This window comes from Sus scrofa, chromosome 2, assembly GCF_054392235.1.
Source record: "Sus scrofa isolate SSC_HxYL_T2T_F1_AM1 chromosome 2, Sscrofa_HxYL_maternal_Yorkshire_Landrace_v2.0, whole genome shotgun sequence".
In the NCBI taxonomy this organism is placed as follows: domain Eukaryota; kingdom Metazoa; phylum Chordata; class Mammalia; order Artiodactyla; family Suidae; genus Sus; species Sus scrofa.
In genome coordinates this window covers 95,006,876-95,026,549 of record NC_139384.1, presented here as the reverse complement: position 1 = coordinate 95,026,549, position 19,674 = coordinate 95,006,876, and the positions used below count along the sequence as shown (strand labels likewise).

Below are 19,674 nucleotides of genomic sequence, written 5' to 3'. Positions count from 1 at the left end.
ATGCTAAAAGAAAACTCAAGTTTTCACCAGGGATTTAAGCTCTACTTTTTAGGAGAGAATCATTCATATATTCTATTCAATTGCCTTTTCCTTTGCTGAGTTGTCTATCTTTTTTTTATTACAAAGAAGAATGAGACAGAAGGACCTAAACTCTACATAATCCTACAGACATAAAACTACACACAATAATAAATTGAAACTGTCTTCTTAGTACAGAATGAAAAATATCCTGATACAAAACATATTAACTAAATGTAAATTCCCAAAGCTCAGCTTACACATTCCTATTCTGATTTGAGTTGCATATTTTTTTTTTTTTTTTTTTTTTTTGTCTCTTTGCCATTTCTTGGGCCGCTCCTGCGGCATATGGAGGTTCCCAGGCTAGGGGTCGAATCGCAGCTGTAGCCACCGGCCTACGCCAGAGCCACAGCAACGCAGGATCTGAGCCGCGTCTGCAGTCTACACCACAGGTCACGGCAACGCCGGATCCTTAACCCACTGAGCAAGGGCAGGGACCGAACCTGCAACCTCATGGTTCCTAATCGGATTCGTTAATCACTGCGCCACGACGGGAACTCCTGAGTTGCATATTTTTAAAAAAGTCTTCCAGGTTCTTTAACAATGAAAACTTTATTTACATTCAGAAATAAACACACTTCGATGTTTAATAATTATGAAAATTAAGTTTATATCTCATAGAAGTTGATGGTTTATGAGGATGTTGATTCATTAATACAACGGAGGTAGGCCGAGAGGTACTTTCTTTGGGTACCAGATCAACTCAGCAAAAATATCTACTTACGTAGACGTGACACCAAACTGAATACTTTTGTTTTAGTTGAGGCATAAAGTGCACAAATCTTCAGGGATTGCTGAATACATATATTCTTAGAAAAGGTTCTCCTGTAGTATCATTTTAGGTATTGCGATAACTTTTTTTTTTTTTTTTTGGCCAAAGCATGCAGCAGCTTAATGTGGGATCTCAGTTCGCAGTCCAGAGATCGAACCCAGGCTACAGTGGTGAAAGCGCCAAATCCTAATCACTCTGACACCAGGAACTCCCTGTAATAATGTTTTAAGTTATACAATTTCAAATGTCACCATTTTAATATAGAATTGCATATGAAGCCATAATAATAAGTGAGGGTTACACTACTATTGGGAAATTTCAACTATTATGTATTACTATACCATGTCCTACATTATTAGAAGGAAAATATTTAATAAAGTCAAAAGAATTGTAGAGGGTATTGTTTTATTTTATTTTGGTATCTGGAAAAATGGTCCTTTCAATTACCTCCTCTGCCAAACTGCTCCAGTTTTTCCTGATTTCTAGTCTTGACATTATTTTTTGATCCACTGCTGCTGATTTATGTTTCTTATAGCTCTAACAGTCTATGGCAAGAGTTTAAAATACTTTTAGCAACGTAACTATTTCACGTGAAAGCTTAAGTAAAATCTCAAATTTTCCCTTAAATTTGTCCTATGAATGTAAAAGAATAAATGATTCTATCACTAATGTAAAAATAATGATTTGTTTTTAGCACTATTAAATTTGTTTTGAAGCTTCAAATAACATTAAAGGAAGGTTTGTGAAAGGGAGAATGGGTTTAAAAACATCTAGCAAAGCACTGAGCTAAAATAATTTGTTAAACTAGCATCTGTTTTACATAAAAGTTATTTATGTTAACAAATGAGAGCAATTAACCCAAAAAAGCAAAAGCAGCCCTGACTTACTGATATCTATTTTTTCATAACAAGATCTAAATAAGTAAACTGATTATTTTAATGTACGTGAGATTTAATAAAAAGAGTTCAGTTTTAAGAGAATTTTGAATGGCCAAAAACACATGCAAAGATATTCTACATCACTCATTATTATAGAAATGCAAATCAAAACCACGAGGTACCACCTTATACCAGCCAGAAAGGCCATCGTCAAAAAATCTACAAACAATAAGTGCTGGAGAGGGTGTGGAGAAAAAGGAACCCTAGTACACTGCTGGTGGGATTGTAAATTGGTGCAACCACTGTGGAAAACACTATGGAGATTCCTCAGAAAACTAAAAATAGAACTACCATTTGATTCAGAAATCCCACTCCTGGGCATTCATCCAGAGAAAACCATGACTCTAAAAGACACATGTACACCAATGTTCATTGCAGCACTGTATGCAATAGCCAAGACATGGAAACAACCTAAATGTCCATTGGCAGAGGAGTGGATAAAGAAGATGTGGTACATATACACAATGGAATATTACTCAGCCATTAAAAGAAATAACAGCATTTTTAGCAACATGGATGGACCTAGAAATTACCATGCTAAGTGAAGTCAGTCAGACAATGAGACACCAACATCAAATGCTATCACCAACATGTGGAAACTGAAAAAAGAATAGAATGAACTTCTTGGCAGAACAGATACTGACTCACAGACTTTGAAAAAACTTATTGCTTCCAAAGGAGATAGTTCAGGGGGTGGGGGGATTCACTGGGGGTGTGGGATGGAAATCCTATAAAATTGGGTTGTGATGATCATTGTACAACTATAAATGTAATAAATTCATTGAGCAATAAAAAAATAAGATGAATTTTGATGTAGTGCAAAAAATATGTGCTTTGAAATCAGAAAGACCTAGCTTAAAACTTAAACTCTAAAACTTAACTAGCTGTGTCTTCTTGGGAAATTTATGTAATTTCAAGGTTTATGAATCTTGGCATTGTGGTCTGTAAAACTTACTTTTTTCCAGGGCTGCTGAGGATTAAATGTGTGACATATAAGAGGCCACAGCACAATAAACATATAGTAAGCATATAACGAATTGAGGAGTCTCTCCCCTCACTTTCATGCTTACTTTTTTTCTCTCAAATGTGACAAAGCCTACAGTCCTGGCTGCAAATACAAGCATGGAGTCGAATGAGGACTCAAAGAAAATTCTTCATTACCAAATAAATGGCAAGTGAAAAAAATCACACACACTCTCACTCCATCTCCACAACACACACAATGCCACCTAACTTGAAAAAGTCAGAAAGAACAGTCCCACCCCCTTGGATCTTGAGAAGCCTGATAAACAAAAAGAGAATACTTTTCATGACTTTTAAGGCTTTACTAAAGACATGATCCTAAAATTCAAATCGAGGTACCAAGTAGCTACATTTTAGTTTACCTTAAGTGTATGAATATAATATTAAGGTAACCAAGTCTAGACACATATGAAATGTCAACATTAATATCTAATGTTGAATTTGATCTCGTAGTGATTAACTGTATGAATGCACTGTCCTAATATGCTTGGAGTGACTGATTTAAAAATCACATACATTACTGTCCAGAATATGTGTAGAAGTATTTTATATTAGTGAAGTTTGAAATGTAAATGCATTTTTACTATTAAAAATCAAATTAACATACATCTAAGAATAACTCAAGTTTTCAGAGTAAAGTTTTAAATTAAATCCCAGAATATTCCCAAGATAATCATTGGAACTCATTGTGAACAGGCATATTTTAAAAATGTAAACATCTGCTAAGTGCTTATAATAACAGATAATTTTAATCCCTAACTCTAAAAATGCACTTTTATTATATAACCTTCACAGGTAAGAAACAGGTATCTCTATCTCTGGACGACCCCATCATTTTCTTTAAATAAGGAAATGGGAGCTCCTATTGTGGTTCAGTATAAACAAATTTAACTAGTATCCATGAGGATGCAGGTTCGACAGTGGCCTCACTCAGGGCTTAAGGATCTGGTGTTGCTGTTGCTGTGGCTGTGGCGTAGCCCAGAAACTGTAGCTCTGATTTGACCTCTAGCCTGGGAACCTCCATGTGCTGCAAGAATAACCCTAAAAACACAAAATAAATAAATAAAAGGAAAATTAATTCTATGCCATGGTTTCCTTGTAGAATTTTTCATTTATTTAAAATCTAGTAATCATTGGAAATGTTTCTACCTTCCTTACCAGGCCTCAAACGCTGGGAGTTAAGTCACTCTGAAAACAACATCTACTTATTTCAACAGAGATTAGAACCATATAGCTTATTAATCCTTTTACTAAAGGCTTGGAGCTAAGACTAACAGCAACCTTTTTAGGGACTTAAAATCTTGCTTATTGCTATGTGATTCTAACTCTAAAAGGTTAAAATAAAGTATTGGTTTTTATTAAAAGGAGAACTTAAATTTATCAGATTTCAGAATTATAACCATAATGGCATGAGCACATTTAAAAACCTACTAAATTAATAGGATTGCCAAAAACCTCTAAATGCAAGTATACTGGCATTTAAGTGCCCAATGCAAGTAAATTTTTACAGTTGACTAACCTTGTTATTAAATCTGCACATGGTACAGAATTATGAAAATCGATCGAATATTGACAGCACCTTCCAACATATGAAACATTCATTTGTATACTGTAAAGTACAATAAGAAACAAAATTTCACTTATGAATGAAATATGCATTTCCTAATACTATTAAAATAGTTACATTTAGTAATACTTCAAAGATGCTAGGAAAACCAAGAAAAAGGCACAACTAATACCATAATGTATAATTAAGTGACTCATTTCTTAGAATAGCAGAAGCAATATAAAAGCAGAATTGATAAGATGTCATGTCCAAAAATGGGTTATAAAAGGATGTGACTTTCATTTCAAATGCTCTCATTCTCACTTGGATTACTGACTCTGGGGAAGCCAGGTGCCAGGTGAGGCAGCCCTGAGGGGGGCTCGGTGTGTGAGCTTAGAGGGAGATCCTACTCCAATTAAGTTTTCAACAAACTATAATGGAAAAAATAAAAATCATTAATTAAAAAAAAAGTCTTCAGATAAGACTGCAGCCCTGGAGAACAGCTTGACTACAATCTCATGAGCCAGGGGTACTTAGTTAAGCCCAGCCAGGATCCTTGATGCATAGAAACTGTGAGAGAGTAAATTTATAGCTTACTCTCAGCTTCATCAGAGATCAGCACTGGTTCACAGACCACCTCTTTGAATAGCACTGCTATAAAATAGGTTTATACTAAAGATTATTACTATTTTCATTTAAATAAAGGTGAAAATCTTAAACATTCTAATAAACTGATAAACTAACTTTTATGCCAAATAACTTTTTCTCCTATAATGTGTACAAAACAAATTGGGCCGTATTTTTTTTTTTTTTTTTGTCTTTTTTTTTAGGGCCACACCAAAAGCATATGGAGGTTCCTGGGCTAGAGGTCTCATTGGAGCTGCAGCTGCCAGCCTGCACCACAGCCATAGCAACGTGGGATCTGAACCACATCTGCAAGCTACACCACAGCTCACCGCCATGCCGGACCCTTAGACCACTGAGCAAGGCCAGGGATCAAACCTGTGTCCTCATTGATACTAGTGAGATTCATTTCCACTGAGCCATGAGGGGAACTCCATAGGCAGTATTTTTGAACTTAGTAAACTAAAATATAAATATCAAGTGGGCAAAAACTGGTACAATGCTAGGCCAATAAGCCTATTATTGATAAAAGTATATTGACTGAATGTTGGGCATTTTAATTAATTAATTAATTTATTTATTTATTTATTTTTGCTTTTTAGGGCCACACCGGCAGCACATGGAAGTTCCCAGGCTAGGGGTTGAATCAGAAATACAACTGCCGGCATCCAGCATCCAACAGTCAATCCTTAACCCACTAAGCGAGGCCGGGGGTAGAACCTGCATCCTCATGGATACTAGTCAGATTCGTTTCCATTACACCACAATAGGAACTCTGAATGAGCATTTTAATATACAGGAAAGAATAAAATTAATAGTAACACCTAAGTTAAGTCTTTTTAAATGCAATAGGTGTAAAAATTAGCATTTGGATCTTATACTGTTTTACATGCCTTATTCTATTTAATTTTCATTGAAGATGAAGAAATTATGACTTATATAAGGTCATAGAAACTTGTGACTATATTTCAGATCTGGTTTCAAAGCCACCATACTTAACCACTATTTTACAAACACAAAGAATAAAACAAAGAATTAGTGAAATGTTTAATAAAAAAAGAAAGAACAGTATTTATTTTGTAGACTGATAATGGAAATAATAGCAAAGTGGTGTGTATGGTATAGATAAAATATCATATACTTACTATAAGAGAAAGCACAATTTATGGTCTATGTTTTCAAATGACATTATTATCTTGAAAATTCTCTAAAAGTTTAAGAAGCCTTCAAATGAAAAATATGAAATAATGATAAGGAAACTAAAATTATGAAGATATTATGTATATTCAGACTTTTCTGAAAATCAGGAACTTTTAAGAGTACATGAAATATGAGAAACACTATACAAAGAAAAATATATTTGGGGATCAACTGCAGATTTTCTTAGTGATCCAAAGGGCAATTTCTTCAACAATCATGACATCTAAAATAAACAGTTCATTTCTACCACACATAGTCTTACCTAATAACTTAAATAAAAATCAGTTATGGGAGTTTCCATTGTTGTTCAGTGGGTTACAAACCCAGCTAGTATCCATGAGGATGCAGGCTGGATCCCTGGCCTTGCTCAGTGGGTTAAGGATTCAGTGTTGCCATGAACTATGGCTGTGGTGTAGGCTGGTAGCTGTAGCTCCAATTAGACCCTTAGCCTGGGAACTTCCATATGCCATGGGTGTGGCCCTAAAAAAATAAAATAAAATAACAAATTGAGACTTAGAGAATTTATGTAATTCACCCATAAACACAGGAGGTATCCAAGTCAGAATTCAAATTCAGATTCTGCCCCCAGAGCCAACACTTTTAATCTGTATGTTAAACATATAAATATTGGCTAAGATGCCAGTAGGATTATTTTGCCTTCATTCTTGAAAAATATTTTCATCAGATACAGAAGTGAGTTGACAGGTTTTTTTCTTTCAGTATTTTCGGATGTTGCTTCACCGTTTTCTAATTGCCATTGTATCTGTCAAGATTGCAATCACTCAAATTGTTGTTCCTTGTATGTGATGCGTCATTTCTTTCTGACCACTTTCAAGGTTTTCCTCTTAATCTTTGGTTTCAACAGTTTGGTCATGATGTGCCTAGGCACATACGTTCCTCCAAAAGACAGATCCAGACCAAGTTCCTGCATTCTCTATGAACACCTCCCTCTACTCCTGCTTCTTCTTCATCTGCCTTACTTTGAAAGGTCTGAAGGTTTTCTCTGTTTCTGATATGTAGCAGAGCTGCCTTCCTCATCCCCTCCTACTCTCTTACTGCATATATTTAATTCCCCCCCCCACAAATACCGCTATTGAGAAAGAGAAAAAAAGCCTCTCCAAGACTTCAAAAATTCCCAACCTTCTTTTCAAGAATATGGTCTACAGAATCTATTTGCCTCAAGTGCCCATTTAACTACTATTTGCAATAATAAGCATTATACTAATCTCACAGTACAAAATAGTTTGGGGGGAAGAAAAAGGGAGTTCCCGTTGTGGTGCAGTGGAAAAAAATCTGACTAGGAACCATGAGGTTACAGGTTCGATCCCTGGCCTCGCTCAGTGGGTTAAGGATCCAGTGTTGCCATGAGCTGTTGTGTAGATCACAGATGAGGCTCAGATCTGGTGCTGTTGTGGCTGTGGCATAGGCCAGGAGCCAACGGCTCCGATTCGACCCCTAGCCTGGGAATCTCCATATGCCGTGGGTGTGGCCCTAAAAGGACAAAAAGACAAAACAAAACAAAACAATAATAATTTGGGTTCTCATTCCATAAAAAAGTAGCAATAATCCTTAGAAAGAAGCAAAGCTCTTTTGGAGAAGGGCTTTGTCTCTGGAATTAACCAATATTTCTTTCTTTTCTTTTCTTTCTTTTTTCCCCCATTTTTGGCCACCCTGCGGCATACGGAGCTCCCAGGCCAGGGATCAGATCCCAGCTGCAGTTTCAACCTAAGCTGCATCGGCAATGCCAGATCATTAAACCACTGTGCAAGGCTGGAGAGTGAGGCAGTTTCCCAGCACTCCCAAGACTCCACTGATCCTGTTGTGCCACAGTGGGAGCTCCACCGGTATTTCTTTACTTCATACCTCTTTTCACATGTCATCTTGAGGCTAAAGTAAATATCACATGTTGGATACTGACACCCTTTACTTCATGCTGGTTTTTGATAATTCTCTCAGATCATGATATATAAAGCATGGTTCCACTGGGAAATGCTTGTTACAATAGGACATACATGATAGCTATGCTTTTATGTGAAAAACTGAAAAATTCTGTTAATATTTTAGCCATTTCTAGCAAAAAATGGCTGACTCATAGTCCCTAAGGTCATGTATTTATTATATACTTTATACATTACTTTTCATACATCTATTTTTATTCTTTCTACATCTAGCATTTAAAAATGCAAAAATTTCACTGGATTGAGCAAAGAGAAATGAACTAGTAGTATATTAAAATGTGCTTTGATATTTAAGGTGAGTACCTTATTTGGTCAACTTAGTATTATTTTGGAATGAATTGAAATGATTAACCTTTTGCCTGAGATAGGAGAAGGAACAAACTAGTTCTAACTTCTTCACCTGAGACAGGAGAAGGAAGTACAAACTATTTCAGGTTTGGTTATGAAATACAATCAAGGAATTTAGTCATAGTAACCCTTGATATACCATAAACACCTATTAGACCCAATCTTAGTTTGAGTTTTTTTCTTTGAACAAATTTATTGTAAGCATTGATATTTCATATCTTATTCCTTCTTAAGGATCTCCTAAAGAACAAAATAATATATACTTTTTTATCAGAATAAAATTCTATCTTTCAATTTCTATATAGATCTGATTCCTTTGCAAATTGAAGATGTATTATGATGATTCCTTTACAAATCAAAGATACACTGCGGTATCTTAGGGATCTTATTTTTCCTATATTTTGAGTATTTTGTTACTTTTATCATCCTAGGAATTATTTAATCATTACTGATCAATTATTTTTAAAATAATAAGAAAATAAAATGGAATCATCTAGAAAGATGGTCTAGTTGTGAAATAAATCACCACTATTATATCATCCTTGGGTTTCCTTACTGTGTTGCCCACAGTATCATATCTTTGAAAGAAAGTATAAGAGAAGCATAGAGGAGTTCCTGCTATAGCACAGAAGGTTAAGGGTCCAGCACTGTCTCTGTGGTGGTGAGGGTTCAATAGCTGCCAGGTGCAGTGGGTTAAGGACCCAGCGTTATCACAGCTGTGGCATAGGTCACAGGTGCGGCTTAGATTCTGTCCCTAACCCAGGAACTTCCATATGCAGTGGGTGTGGTCAAGGGAGAAAAAAGAAAGAGCAAGAAGCATAGAGACACTATTTTTGCAGAGTTTTTCTTGTTGTTGTTGTTAGCTTTCATTAAACATAGAGGAAAGTTCTAAATTTTTCATTTTCTGCCCATATTGATAAATGAGGAGATTGACAGAAGAGTTTCACAATTATCAGACAAATCAGAAGACAAATGTAAAGAGACTAATAGCATTTTAGACTATAATAATGGTAAGTTAATCACATAAGCAAAATATCAGACTGAAATTTCAGAGGAGTCAAGTAAATATATTTTCTCAAAGTCAAAAATCAATGAGTAGGAGTTCCCGTCGTGGCGCAGTGGTTAACGAATCCGACTAGGAACCAAGAGGTTGTGGGTTCAATCCCTGCCCTTGCTCAGTGGGTTAAGGATCCGGTGTTGCCATGAGCTGTGGTGTAGGTCACAGACGCGGCTCGGATCTGGCATTGCTGTGGCTGTGGTGTAGGCCGTCAGCTACAGCTCCGATTTAGACCCCTAGTCTGGGAACCTCCATATGCCGCAGGAGCGGCCCAAGAAATGGCAAAAAAAAAAAAAAAAAAAAAAATCAATGAGTGAACAATACACTTTAAGAACAAAAGAGCAAATATGGCATTCCCATCCAGTTAGTCATTCAACAGGAAGGACGGACTTTATCACACAGTATTTCTTCTCAAAGTATTTAGAACATCCCATTTTTCTAACAGGATGTGTGACAATGTTCTTTCATCCTTTATGATGTTTGTGCACTGAGTTATTTAATGCAGTTTGTAACAAATGCTTAATGGAGATATACATACAAAGAGGCTAGGAAGGAGACAGATGAGGAAGAAATGAAAACTTTATTGGACTTTATTCTAACTGGTGTTTATAAATGAAAATATTTTGCAATTATGAAGAAAATGTTTTTTCTTTAACAAATTAAGAGATGTCAAAGTTTTTAATGTTATTGCATTTTGGTGATATAAGCGCAAGATAAAGAGCCAGAAGTAATAAGCTAGAATCTATTAAAGATGCATATGAAATCTGGGATCTTTCTTTTGAAAATGGATAGTTTCAGGATCATGCATAAAAGTCAATAAGCAGTTAGTTACTTCTAAAGGACATTACCTATTTCAGGAAAATGGAAATAAAAATTTGAGTTTACTAAGTTTTGATTTTTATTACAATTTCTAATGAAGTTGTTGTTTACTATCTCTTTATTGTTACTTCTCAAGATTATTCATAAAATACTCCAAAATATAAAAAATAAAATGATAAATGCCAATGACTACTTTCTACAATATACCAAGAATTAAATCAGTATATAACTCCTTTATCAACATTAGACAAAAGGATGCTTACAACAGGCTCTAGAGATCACTTAAATTATTTACAGGTAATAGAAAATAGGCTTGCTAAAATATACATTCTTTAGCTATCAGTCATAGAAAAAAACTGTAAACTGGCTACTTAATATGTCACTGCAGCTTAAAAATGTACGTGGATATATTTTCTTCTAAGGAAACTGTCAAACTAAAAAAACAAAACAAAACAAAACACAAAAAAACCTATGCAACATACCTCGAAAGTAATATGGCTCTGACAGATGCTTAAATGTTTAATAATAATAATAGTTTTTGTTGTTGTCTAACCACAGTTGTCCCTCCACATCTGTGGTTTCCACATCCGGGGATTCAGTCAATCAGTGGATCCGCAGTTGGCTGAATGTGTAAATGCAGAACTGCAGATATGGCAGGCCAACCATACTACTATCACCATTATAGTAGGGACCTTAGCATTCATAGATTTTGGTATCTTCGGGGTCCTAGAACCAAACTCCTAGAAGATACTAAGCGACAACTGTATATGTATTAAAAGTACATAGTATAAGCCTCTGAGGTTCAAAACTTCGGGCTAGACTACTCACTAGCTAGGACCTTGGACCACTTATTTAACTTCTTCAAACTTTAATTTCTTTATATGTAAAATAATGATGATGTCCATCTTGCAGGATTTTTGTAAAAGTGAACACAAAATGTAATAAAACTAGAATAATGTCTAACATAGAATAGGGACTTAACAAATGAACTTATAAAAAACCATGATGGAATTTGGCTCTTTAGTCTCATTTTCACGGTGCTAGTGATCTCTCTCCTGTTTATTGCAATTCCTACAGCTTTCCTTCAATCAACAACCAACTAAAGGTATTCCATTCACCCATATATACTGAACACTTACTATTTGACGGGTACTTTTAAAGCTTTACTTGGTCTTTAATAATAATGTAACTGTTAAAAACATACCAATTGGTTTATACGCTTGTTTTTGTCTATGTTTCTAGATAGTCTAGGATTATTGCCTGTACTTTTAGACATGTATTTCTGTATGCCAGAAAATAATGAGTCTATGAAAGATGTGGTATACATCTCATTCTTACAGCACCCTAATCAGGGTCATCACAGAGCAGGGTCTTAATAAACACTTTAAATGAAGATGGAGATAAACTGTGTATTAACAAACTGTATCACCATAACGACATGTATATTCCACAACACTTTTTTTTCAGCTTACTTGACTAAAAAGAAGAGGATCTGAAATTACAGTAAAAGTGAAACAATGAAAGGGATGGGGAGAAAAACAGGAAGCAAAACTCATTTACAAAGTATCGAAAGGATTCTACCAATACTTAAGAATACCACATTGCTTTGTATAGTATGGCTTTAACAGAGTAAAAAAAGAATTTCTCAAATTATAGGAAAAGAGGTTAAAAGAGACTAAACATTGGGAAGAAAAACAAAAGGAAAGTGTATAAATGCAGAGAGAGGACACATATTCCTGTTCTACTATAGATGTACACTATGTACTTTTTAGACAAAAGGATTTTTTTACTGTTACAGTTAAACCTATGAAATACCAACAACCCCTGACAAGTTTTTATCCCACAAAACCAAATAGATATAAATAAAACATAGTGGAATATGATTTCAATTTTATTCAACAGTAAAATAGATTATTTCTGCTTGGAACATGCCTGTTTTGGCTCTCCTCTGTACAAGAGGAAATAGGATTAAAAGGGTAGCCTACATGCTCTCTGAAATTTGTTTCTGAAATCACTGTCTTACTGCTGAATGTGAGAACTTTTCATGAGACGTGACATATTCCTAAGTAGCTGTATGTAGTGCATTAAGGTATAAATGAGGAAAAAAGGGTATCAATGAGTACCTCCCCTGCCAAATAAGTCATCTTTGGAGAGTTAAATGGTAAATATCAACACATAAGAGAGTCAAAGATATACATGCAAAGCGACCTTAAGGATCAGAATAACAGATAAGTCCTAGGAGTATGAGCATAATAATAATAACAATAATTGTAACAACTGATGTCAATATAACAAAAGAGTCTTTCAATCCAAATGGAGTGTGTGTACTTAGAACAAAGAAAAAGGAAGTAAGAAAGGTAAATATTGGCATGCCTAGTTAAATATCCATCACCATAACAGTAATAACCTAACTTAGTGTTGGTAATCATTTAAAATCATAATTGAGGGAAATAAAAATATGAGACTGAGATATAGGAAAAGGACATCAAGCACACATTTGAAACCAAGATATGAAGAGCAATCACAGGGCCTAGAAAAATGGTGAGATTAGGGGCTCTTGAGATCCTGAGGAGGGAAAAAGGACTGAAGTAAGAATTAAGAATAGGCATAACATAATCTCTTCTTAGTCCTATAAGTCAGTTAAAACAAGATGGAAGGCATCCCATGAAGGTTCTATTACAGCTTATTTTACTCACTATTTTCACTTCCTCTGCTTTTCCCATCACTGCTGCCAATGACTACTACAGTTAAGAAGGAACAAAAAAAGAGGAAAAATAGTAACAATGCACAACACATACAAACAATAGTAATGCAGGGGGAAGGGGAAAGATGAGGAGAAAGAAAATAGTACCAACATGTGAAAGAAAGAGAGAAATTCTACAGCTATCTGACTGTGGGGACCATTCATATATAAAGAATGCACATGAACTGGTCAGATTAATAACAAAGCTCCCTTTTTTTTTTTGGCTTTTTAGGGCCACACCTGCAGCATATGGAGGTTCCCAGGCTAGGGGGTCCAATCAGAGCTACAGCTGCCGGCCACATCAGATCCAAGCTGTGGCTGTGACCTACACCACAGCTCAAGGCAATGCCAGATCCTTAAGCCACTGAGCAAGGCCAGTGATCAAACCTGCAACCTCATAGTTCCTAGTTGGATTCCTTTCCAATGCACCACGACAGGAACTCCCAACTAGATTTTATGATCCACTTTTGGTCTTCCTTCCTTCCTCTCTTTCTTTAGGGCCACACCCTGAGCATATGGCATATGGAAGTTCCCAGGCTAGGGGTCAAATCAGAGCTATAGCTGCCAGCCTACACCACAGCCGCGGCAATGCCTGATCCTTAACCCACTGGGCGAGGCCAGAGATCGAACCCGCATCCTCATGGATACAAGTCTGATTCATTACCACTGAGCCACAATGGGAACTCCAACTTTTGATATTTCTCTCAGCAACCAGAAAATTGGTTCTACTATTTAAAAAACTTGATAGATCCCTTAATTAAGTTAATCCACAGACTGGTACACCTAGGTTACTTACACTGGATATGAATATACCTGTAAAAATCTAACAGAAAATAACTTTGGAAGATATGCATGCCAGATGTTGACTATAGGTAGGTAAAATACAACCTTTTTTTTTTTTCACTAACTCAAAAGTTTAATACATAGAGGAGCAATCCCCTCAATATTCCTACATTCACTTTACACATGATTGTATGCTATCCCTCTTTAAAAATAAACTCGCACACATATCACAAAAAAATGAGTATGTCACAAAAGATGAATACATGCAGGTTTCTTGAAGCCCCTTAAATTTCTGAAACTAGTGTTGACATCATCAGAAATGGACACAGGCACAATTACCACATTACATATAAATATCCATTTTGATATACCTATGTAAGTATCATTTTACAAATGCACATAACACTACAACAATTAGTACATACATAGCAATAAAAAGAGACTGGTTACACTAATGTAATTTATTGTTAGCATTTATTTACTATTCATGCAAAGTCATATGGTTATTTAGGATGAAGCTACTAGGATTCACACCCTGGGACTGTCTGCTTACTTACTCTGAACTCAGCAAGAACCACCACAGTGGCAGAAACTATATGATTCTTTCATAGGCCTGATAGGAACACCAAGCCAGACAGGGCAGGGTAATATGATCGATCAGTAGTTAAAACAGGAAAAAGAAAAAAAAGAAAAAATAAATAGCAAGCATTCAAAAGGGCAAATAATACAAGCTAAACTAGAAAAGGCCTGCAGAGGAGCTTTTAAATCTTTTAAATTTCTGAACTTCATTTAGGGGACCTGCTGTATGTCACACACATAATTATAAGCCAAAAAAAAGAGAGAGAGCAATCTATCAACTGTAATAATTCTAAATTTGACAAGACATTAGTTTACATGATAACTTGGTTGAAAGCGAATTAGCAAACAAGGACATTCCTTTTTCTTTAATCTTCCAAATAACCATTGTTTTAACTAAAAAGACCTGGGGCAAGGGCCTACAGAGATCCAATAGAAGTAGGGTTATATAATAGAATTAGAGAATAGGATTTATCACTGTCAGGTAGTAGGAGTAAAAGTTACCTTCTTTTACCTACAAAGCACTAGTTCAACTCTTAGAATTACATGTATACCTTTCTTGTTTTCTGTTATAATCGCCTTGAATGCAGACCCCCCCACAAAAGCCCTTCTCTTTAGTTAACCTTCCATTATTTTAAAATCACCCACAGTGATCAGCATAATATCTTCGTATTTGATGCTTGTTGAATTAATTTTTAACTGAAAGATGAGGTAAAATATATCAATTGATTATACTGTATTCTACATGCTAAACACTATTCTAGGAACTAAAACTGGAAAAAGGTTTGAATGGTGTTCCTTGGTAGCTTTTGGTGGGTTAAGGATCTAGTACTGTCACTGCTGGGGCTAGGGTTACTGCTGTGGCACGGGTTCAATCCCTGGCCTGGGAACTTGTGCATGTTAATGAATCTGACTAGCATCCATGAGGATGCAGGGGTTATCCCTGGCCTTGCTCAGTGGGTTAAGGATCTGGCATTGCCGTGAGCTGTGAGGTAGGTCATAGACTCGGCTTGGATTCTGCGTTGCTGTGGCTGTGGCATAGGCCAGTAGCTACAGCTCCAATTTGACCCTTTCTGGGAACTTCCATATGTTACTAGTGCGGCCCTAAAGAGCAAAAAAAGAAAAAGAAAAAAAGAAAAAAAAGGAAAAATGTTTTAAAAAAAGGGATAAAAAATTTTTATTTATTTATTTATTTATTTATTTATTTATTTATTTATTTATTTTGTCTTTTTGCTATTTCTTGGGCCGCTCCCGCGGCATATGGAAGTTCCCAGGCTAGGGGTCGAATCGGAGCTGCAGCCACCGGCCTACGCCAGGGCCACAGCAACTCGGGATCCAAGCCGCGTCTGCAACCTACACCACAGCTCACGGCAACGCCGGATCGTTAACCCACTGAGCAAGGGCAGGGACCGAACCCGCAACCTCATGGTTCCTAGTTGGATTCGTTAACCACTGCGCCACGATGGGAACTCCGGGATAAAAAATTTTTAAATTCATGCTTTGGTGGAAGAAAATAATATATGCAGTCTAAACACCCATTTAAACATTTATCATCCATTATAATGCAAATTATATACACTAGATATGCCTATTGTTTCTAGTTGGCCTCCCACTCCCAACAAAATACAGAAGTGGACCTATATTCCATACTTTGGGGAAAAGCTGATTAGAGCACTGGCTGGCCAATTACCTGTTTGTTTGTTTGTTTGTTTAAAGAATCTAAACTAAGAGACACTGAAAGGGGCCTGAAAATGAGAAGTAGTTAAACCAAGTTGGACAACATGCAATTTGAGTGCTTGAAAGAGACAAAGAAATTGAGATTGAGAACACAAGGACACACAGATAATTAGATGCCATGAGACCCCAGAGATGAACAGAAAAACACCAAGCCCTCATTTTCCAAGTTTCCAATACATAAGAGGCCCAGATGAGGATTCGGAGATCTCTACAATAGTATTCTCTTATCTGAGCTACACTCAATATATTTCTGCCCTCCTCAGTCAAAGAGCCTTAATAAAATCAACAATAGTAAGGTATCCAACTGGTCAGTCAACCAAAATAAACTGATTATTCCCAATGTGGTTCATTCTGAAATTGTAACCTCCTGCTACCATCTCCTTCCAAGAGCTTGCTTAAGTGCCATCCTAACACCATCTTTTGTCCTCAAGTGGGTGAGGGGCGTACTTAGACACACTACTGGGCAGTATAAACTAATGCAAACTTTTGTGGACAATTTGATAGTAAGTATCACACTATAAAACATACATATTCTCCATTTCAGCAGCCCATTCTTGGGAATTTACTCCCCTCTGTCACCCAAAGAGCTAGACAAATGTACAAAAATAAAGTTAATGTTTCCTTAGAGTGTTTTTGTAATAACAAAAACAAAATATGTCAATTGCCCATCAAAAGAGGAATTCCACACAGTCATTAAAAAGAATGCTATTAAATAGATGGTCGAAATACACTATTAAATTAAAATCACAATTGTACAATAAACAGCATGTCCCTCCACCTCCACAGATTTCCTCACACTTAAGATGGGGTATGTACCAATAAACCCACTATAAGTTCAAAATCTCTTAAGTAGAAGATGTATCTAATACACCTACTGAACACCATAGATTGGCCAAGCCTACCTTGAACATGTTCAGAACACCTACAATTGCATATAGTTGGGCAAAATCATCTAACACAAAGCTTATTTTATAATAAAATGTTGACTACCTCATGTAATTTATTGACCAGTTATTGAAAGGGAAAAGCAGAACACCTGTATGGGTACAGAACGGTTGTAAGGTGTGTACCCTCATGATCACATGGCTGACTGTGATCTATGGTTCACTGCTACCGCCCAGCATCACAAGAGAGTATCATACTGCATATTGCTACCGGGGGAAAGATCAGATTTCAAAATTCAAAGTATGGTTTCTAGTGAATGTGTACTATTTTCACACCATAATAAAGTAAAAAAAAAATTTTTTTAAGTTGAATCACTTTAGGGGACTGTCTATAATATATATGTTTATATTCTGAAAACTATAAACAGGTTAAAAAAAGGGGGATACTTCAGAAAGCAAGTATAGTCCTCTCCTTGCCCAGTATCCACAGGGGATTGGCTACAGGACCCTGCCTGGATACCAAAATTCATGTATACTCAGGACCCTTATGTAAAATGGGGCAGCATTTGTATGTAACCTATGTACAGCCTCCTGTATACTTTAAATCATCTCTAGGCTGCTTATAATACCTATACAATGTAAGTGCTATATAAATAGTTGACAGTAGGCAGCAAATTCAACTTTTGCTTTTTGGAACTTGCTGTATATTTTTTCCTGCTTATTTTTGGCCTGAGGTTGGTTGAATGTGTGGATACAGAATTAGAGGTAGGGAGGGCCGACTGTACAATATCTCACTGCTTCAAAAACACACATTATTTTCTATACTTTAACATTTCTAAAATTGGAATGCTTCATATAATCCTTGTCAGTGAGACAGTAGTTGTGACATAATTATCATTATCTATGCATCAAAATGTGAAGAATAGGTGTCTGCACCATAGGGAAAATAACTCTGAAGATAGTGATGAGGCATTTTTAAGAAATGCTGTAATCATCAATTTTCTTGAGTAAAGAGGAAAATGTATGGAAAAATGAACATTAAATTTTTTAAGTGAAAAATTAATTTACAAGACTGTAAAGAGATTAACTAATGTTTAATCTATATCATTTATAATTATTTTCTTCTATCAAAAAAGTGATACGGGAGTTCCCATCATGTCTCAGAGGAAATGAATCTGACTAGCATCCATGAGGACGTAAGTTTGACCCCTGGCCTTGCTCAGTACATTAAGGATCCAGCGTTGCCGTGAGCAATATTATAGCGTAGGTTGTAGACATGGCTTGGATCCCGAGTTGCTGTGGCTGGGGTATAGGCTGGCAGCTACAGCTCTGATCTGACCCCTAGCCTGGGATCCTCCACATGTGCTAATGTGGCCCTAAAAAGACCAAAAAAAGAAAAAAAAAAGTGATACATGTATATATGTACATACATACTCACATGAGTATACTTTTTTTCATACAAAATGGTACAAAGAAGAAAATTCAAGAGGAACATAATTTTGCCACCCAGATAACCCTTAAAATGTTAAAATAGGGCCAAAAAAATTTAAGTTGTATTATTCACATGCTGTATTTTGTTCATTTTTACTCTGGTTTTTAGACTTGCTATTTACAGATCTACCTCCATTTCTTAGGTTAGCATCTCTGAGTTTGCAAAGTAATGTTTCTTATGTAAATGCCCGATTTTTAACTGATATGTTTCAGTTGAGATCAGCGTTATAATGATTATAAAGAGCAATTAAATTCTTAGGTTAGCTAAAAAAGACTATTTAACTTAAACTGCATCTTTACCATAATACTGTAGGAATGAAGAAACTTTAAGGTCTGTTATAGACTAAACTGTGTTCCCCTCAAATGCATATTTGAATCTGTCAATGTGACTGTACTTGGAGGGTCTATAAGGAGGTAATTAAGCAAGGCCATAAGGGTGGGACCCTAATACAATAGGACTGGTGTTCTTATAAGAAGAGGAGGAGGGACCAAAGCCACCCAGTCTGTGGTATTTTGTTACAGCAGCCTATGTTGACTAATGAAGGCTCTTTAGAGCATCATTTAAAAAAATTAGACCATGTCTTCAGTTTCAACTTGGGACATCCTCTCTTGCTATAGTTCTAGCATAAAGAAGAAATATTTCCTCCCGTGCCTTTAGCTGTTGATCAGTAAAATTGCAAAATTCTCAGTTTCAACACCTCTGGGTTTTTGGCTTCTGTATCACTGCAGTGGGAGTAGAAGGCAGGGACAAAGGTTTTGGGATTGGTATTTAGTGGAGAAAAAAAGTGGGAGAATGAGGTGAGATGGAAGAGGAGAGGCAGAAGAGGAACTGAAGAACTCTAGTGGGGTAAGAATGAACAGTACAATCAGGATAGTTGGGGTCAAACTGCAACTATGCTCTTTACTGCTGTATGACCTTTGGAAAGTTAGTTAACTTCTCTGGGTTCAGTGACTTCATGTGAAATACCAGAAGTAGAAATAATAATAGAAATAGAACAGTAACAATAAATCCTATATCGGTGTTAAATAAGACAGCATAGATGTGAGATCTAGGTAAATGAAAGATATTCAAAATGATTAGCTAAATTCAGAGCACA

General features: G+C 36.0%; 1 protein-coding gene across 3 annotated transcripts in view; it reads right to left on the bottom strand.

Moving 5' to 3' along the window:
• The window catches only part of POLK (DNA polymerase kappa), a 79,034-nt gene that overhangs the window by 56,235 nt on the left and 3,125 nt on the right, over positions 1-19,674 (bottom strand). The window contains exon 1 of one of the 3 annotated variants that reach the window (XM_021084453.2): positions 4,331-4,416. The exons of the other annotated variants lie outside the window; for them this stretch is intronic. The gene's annotated coding sequence lies outside the window, so the exon portion shown is untranslated. Of the gene's footprint in view, positions 1-4,330; positions 4,417-19,674 lie in introns of those variants that run through there. 3 annotated transcript variants of the gene reach the window in all.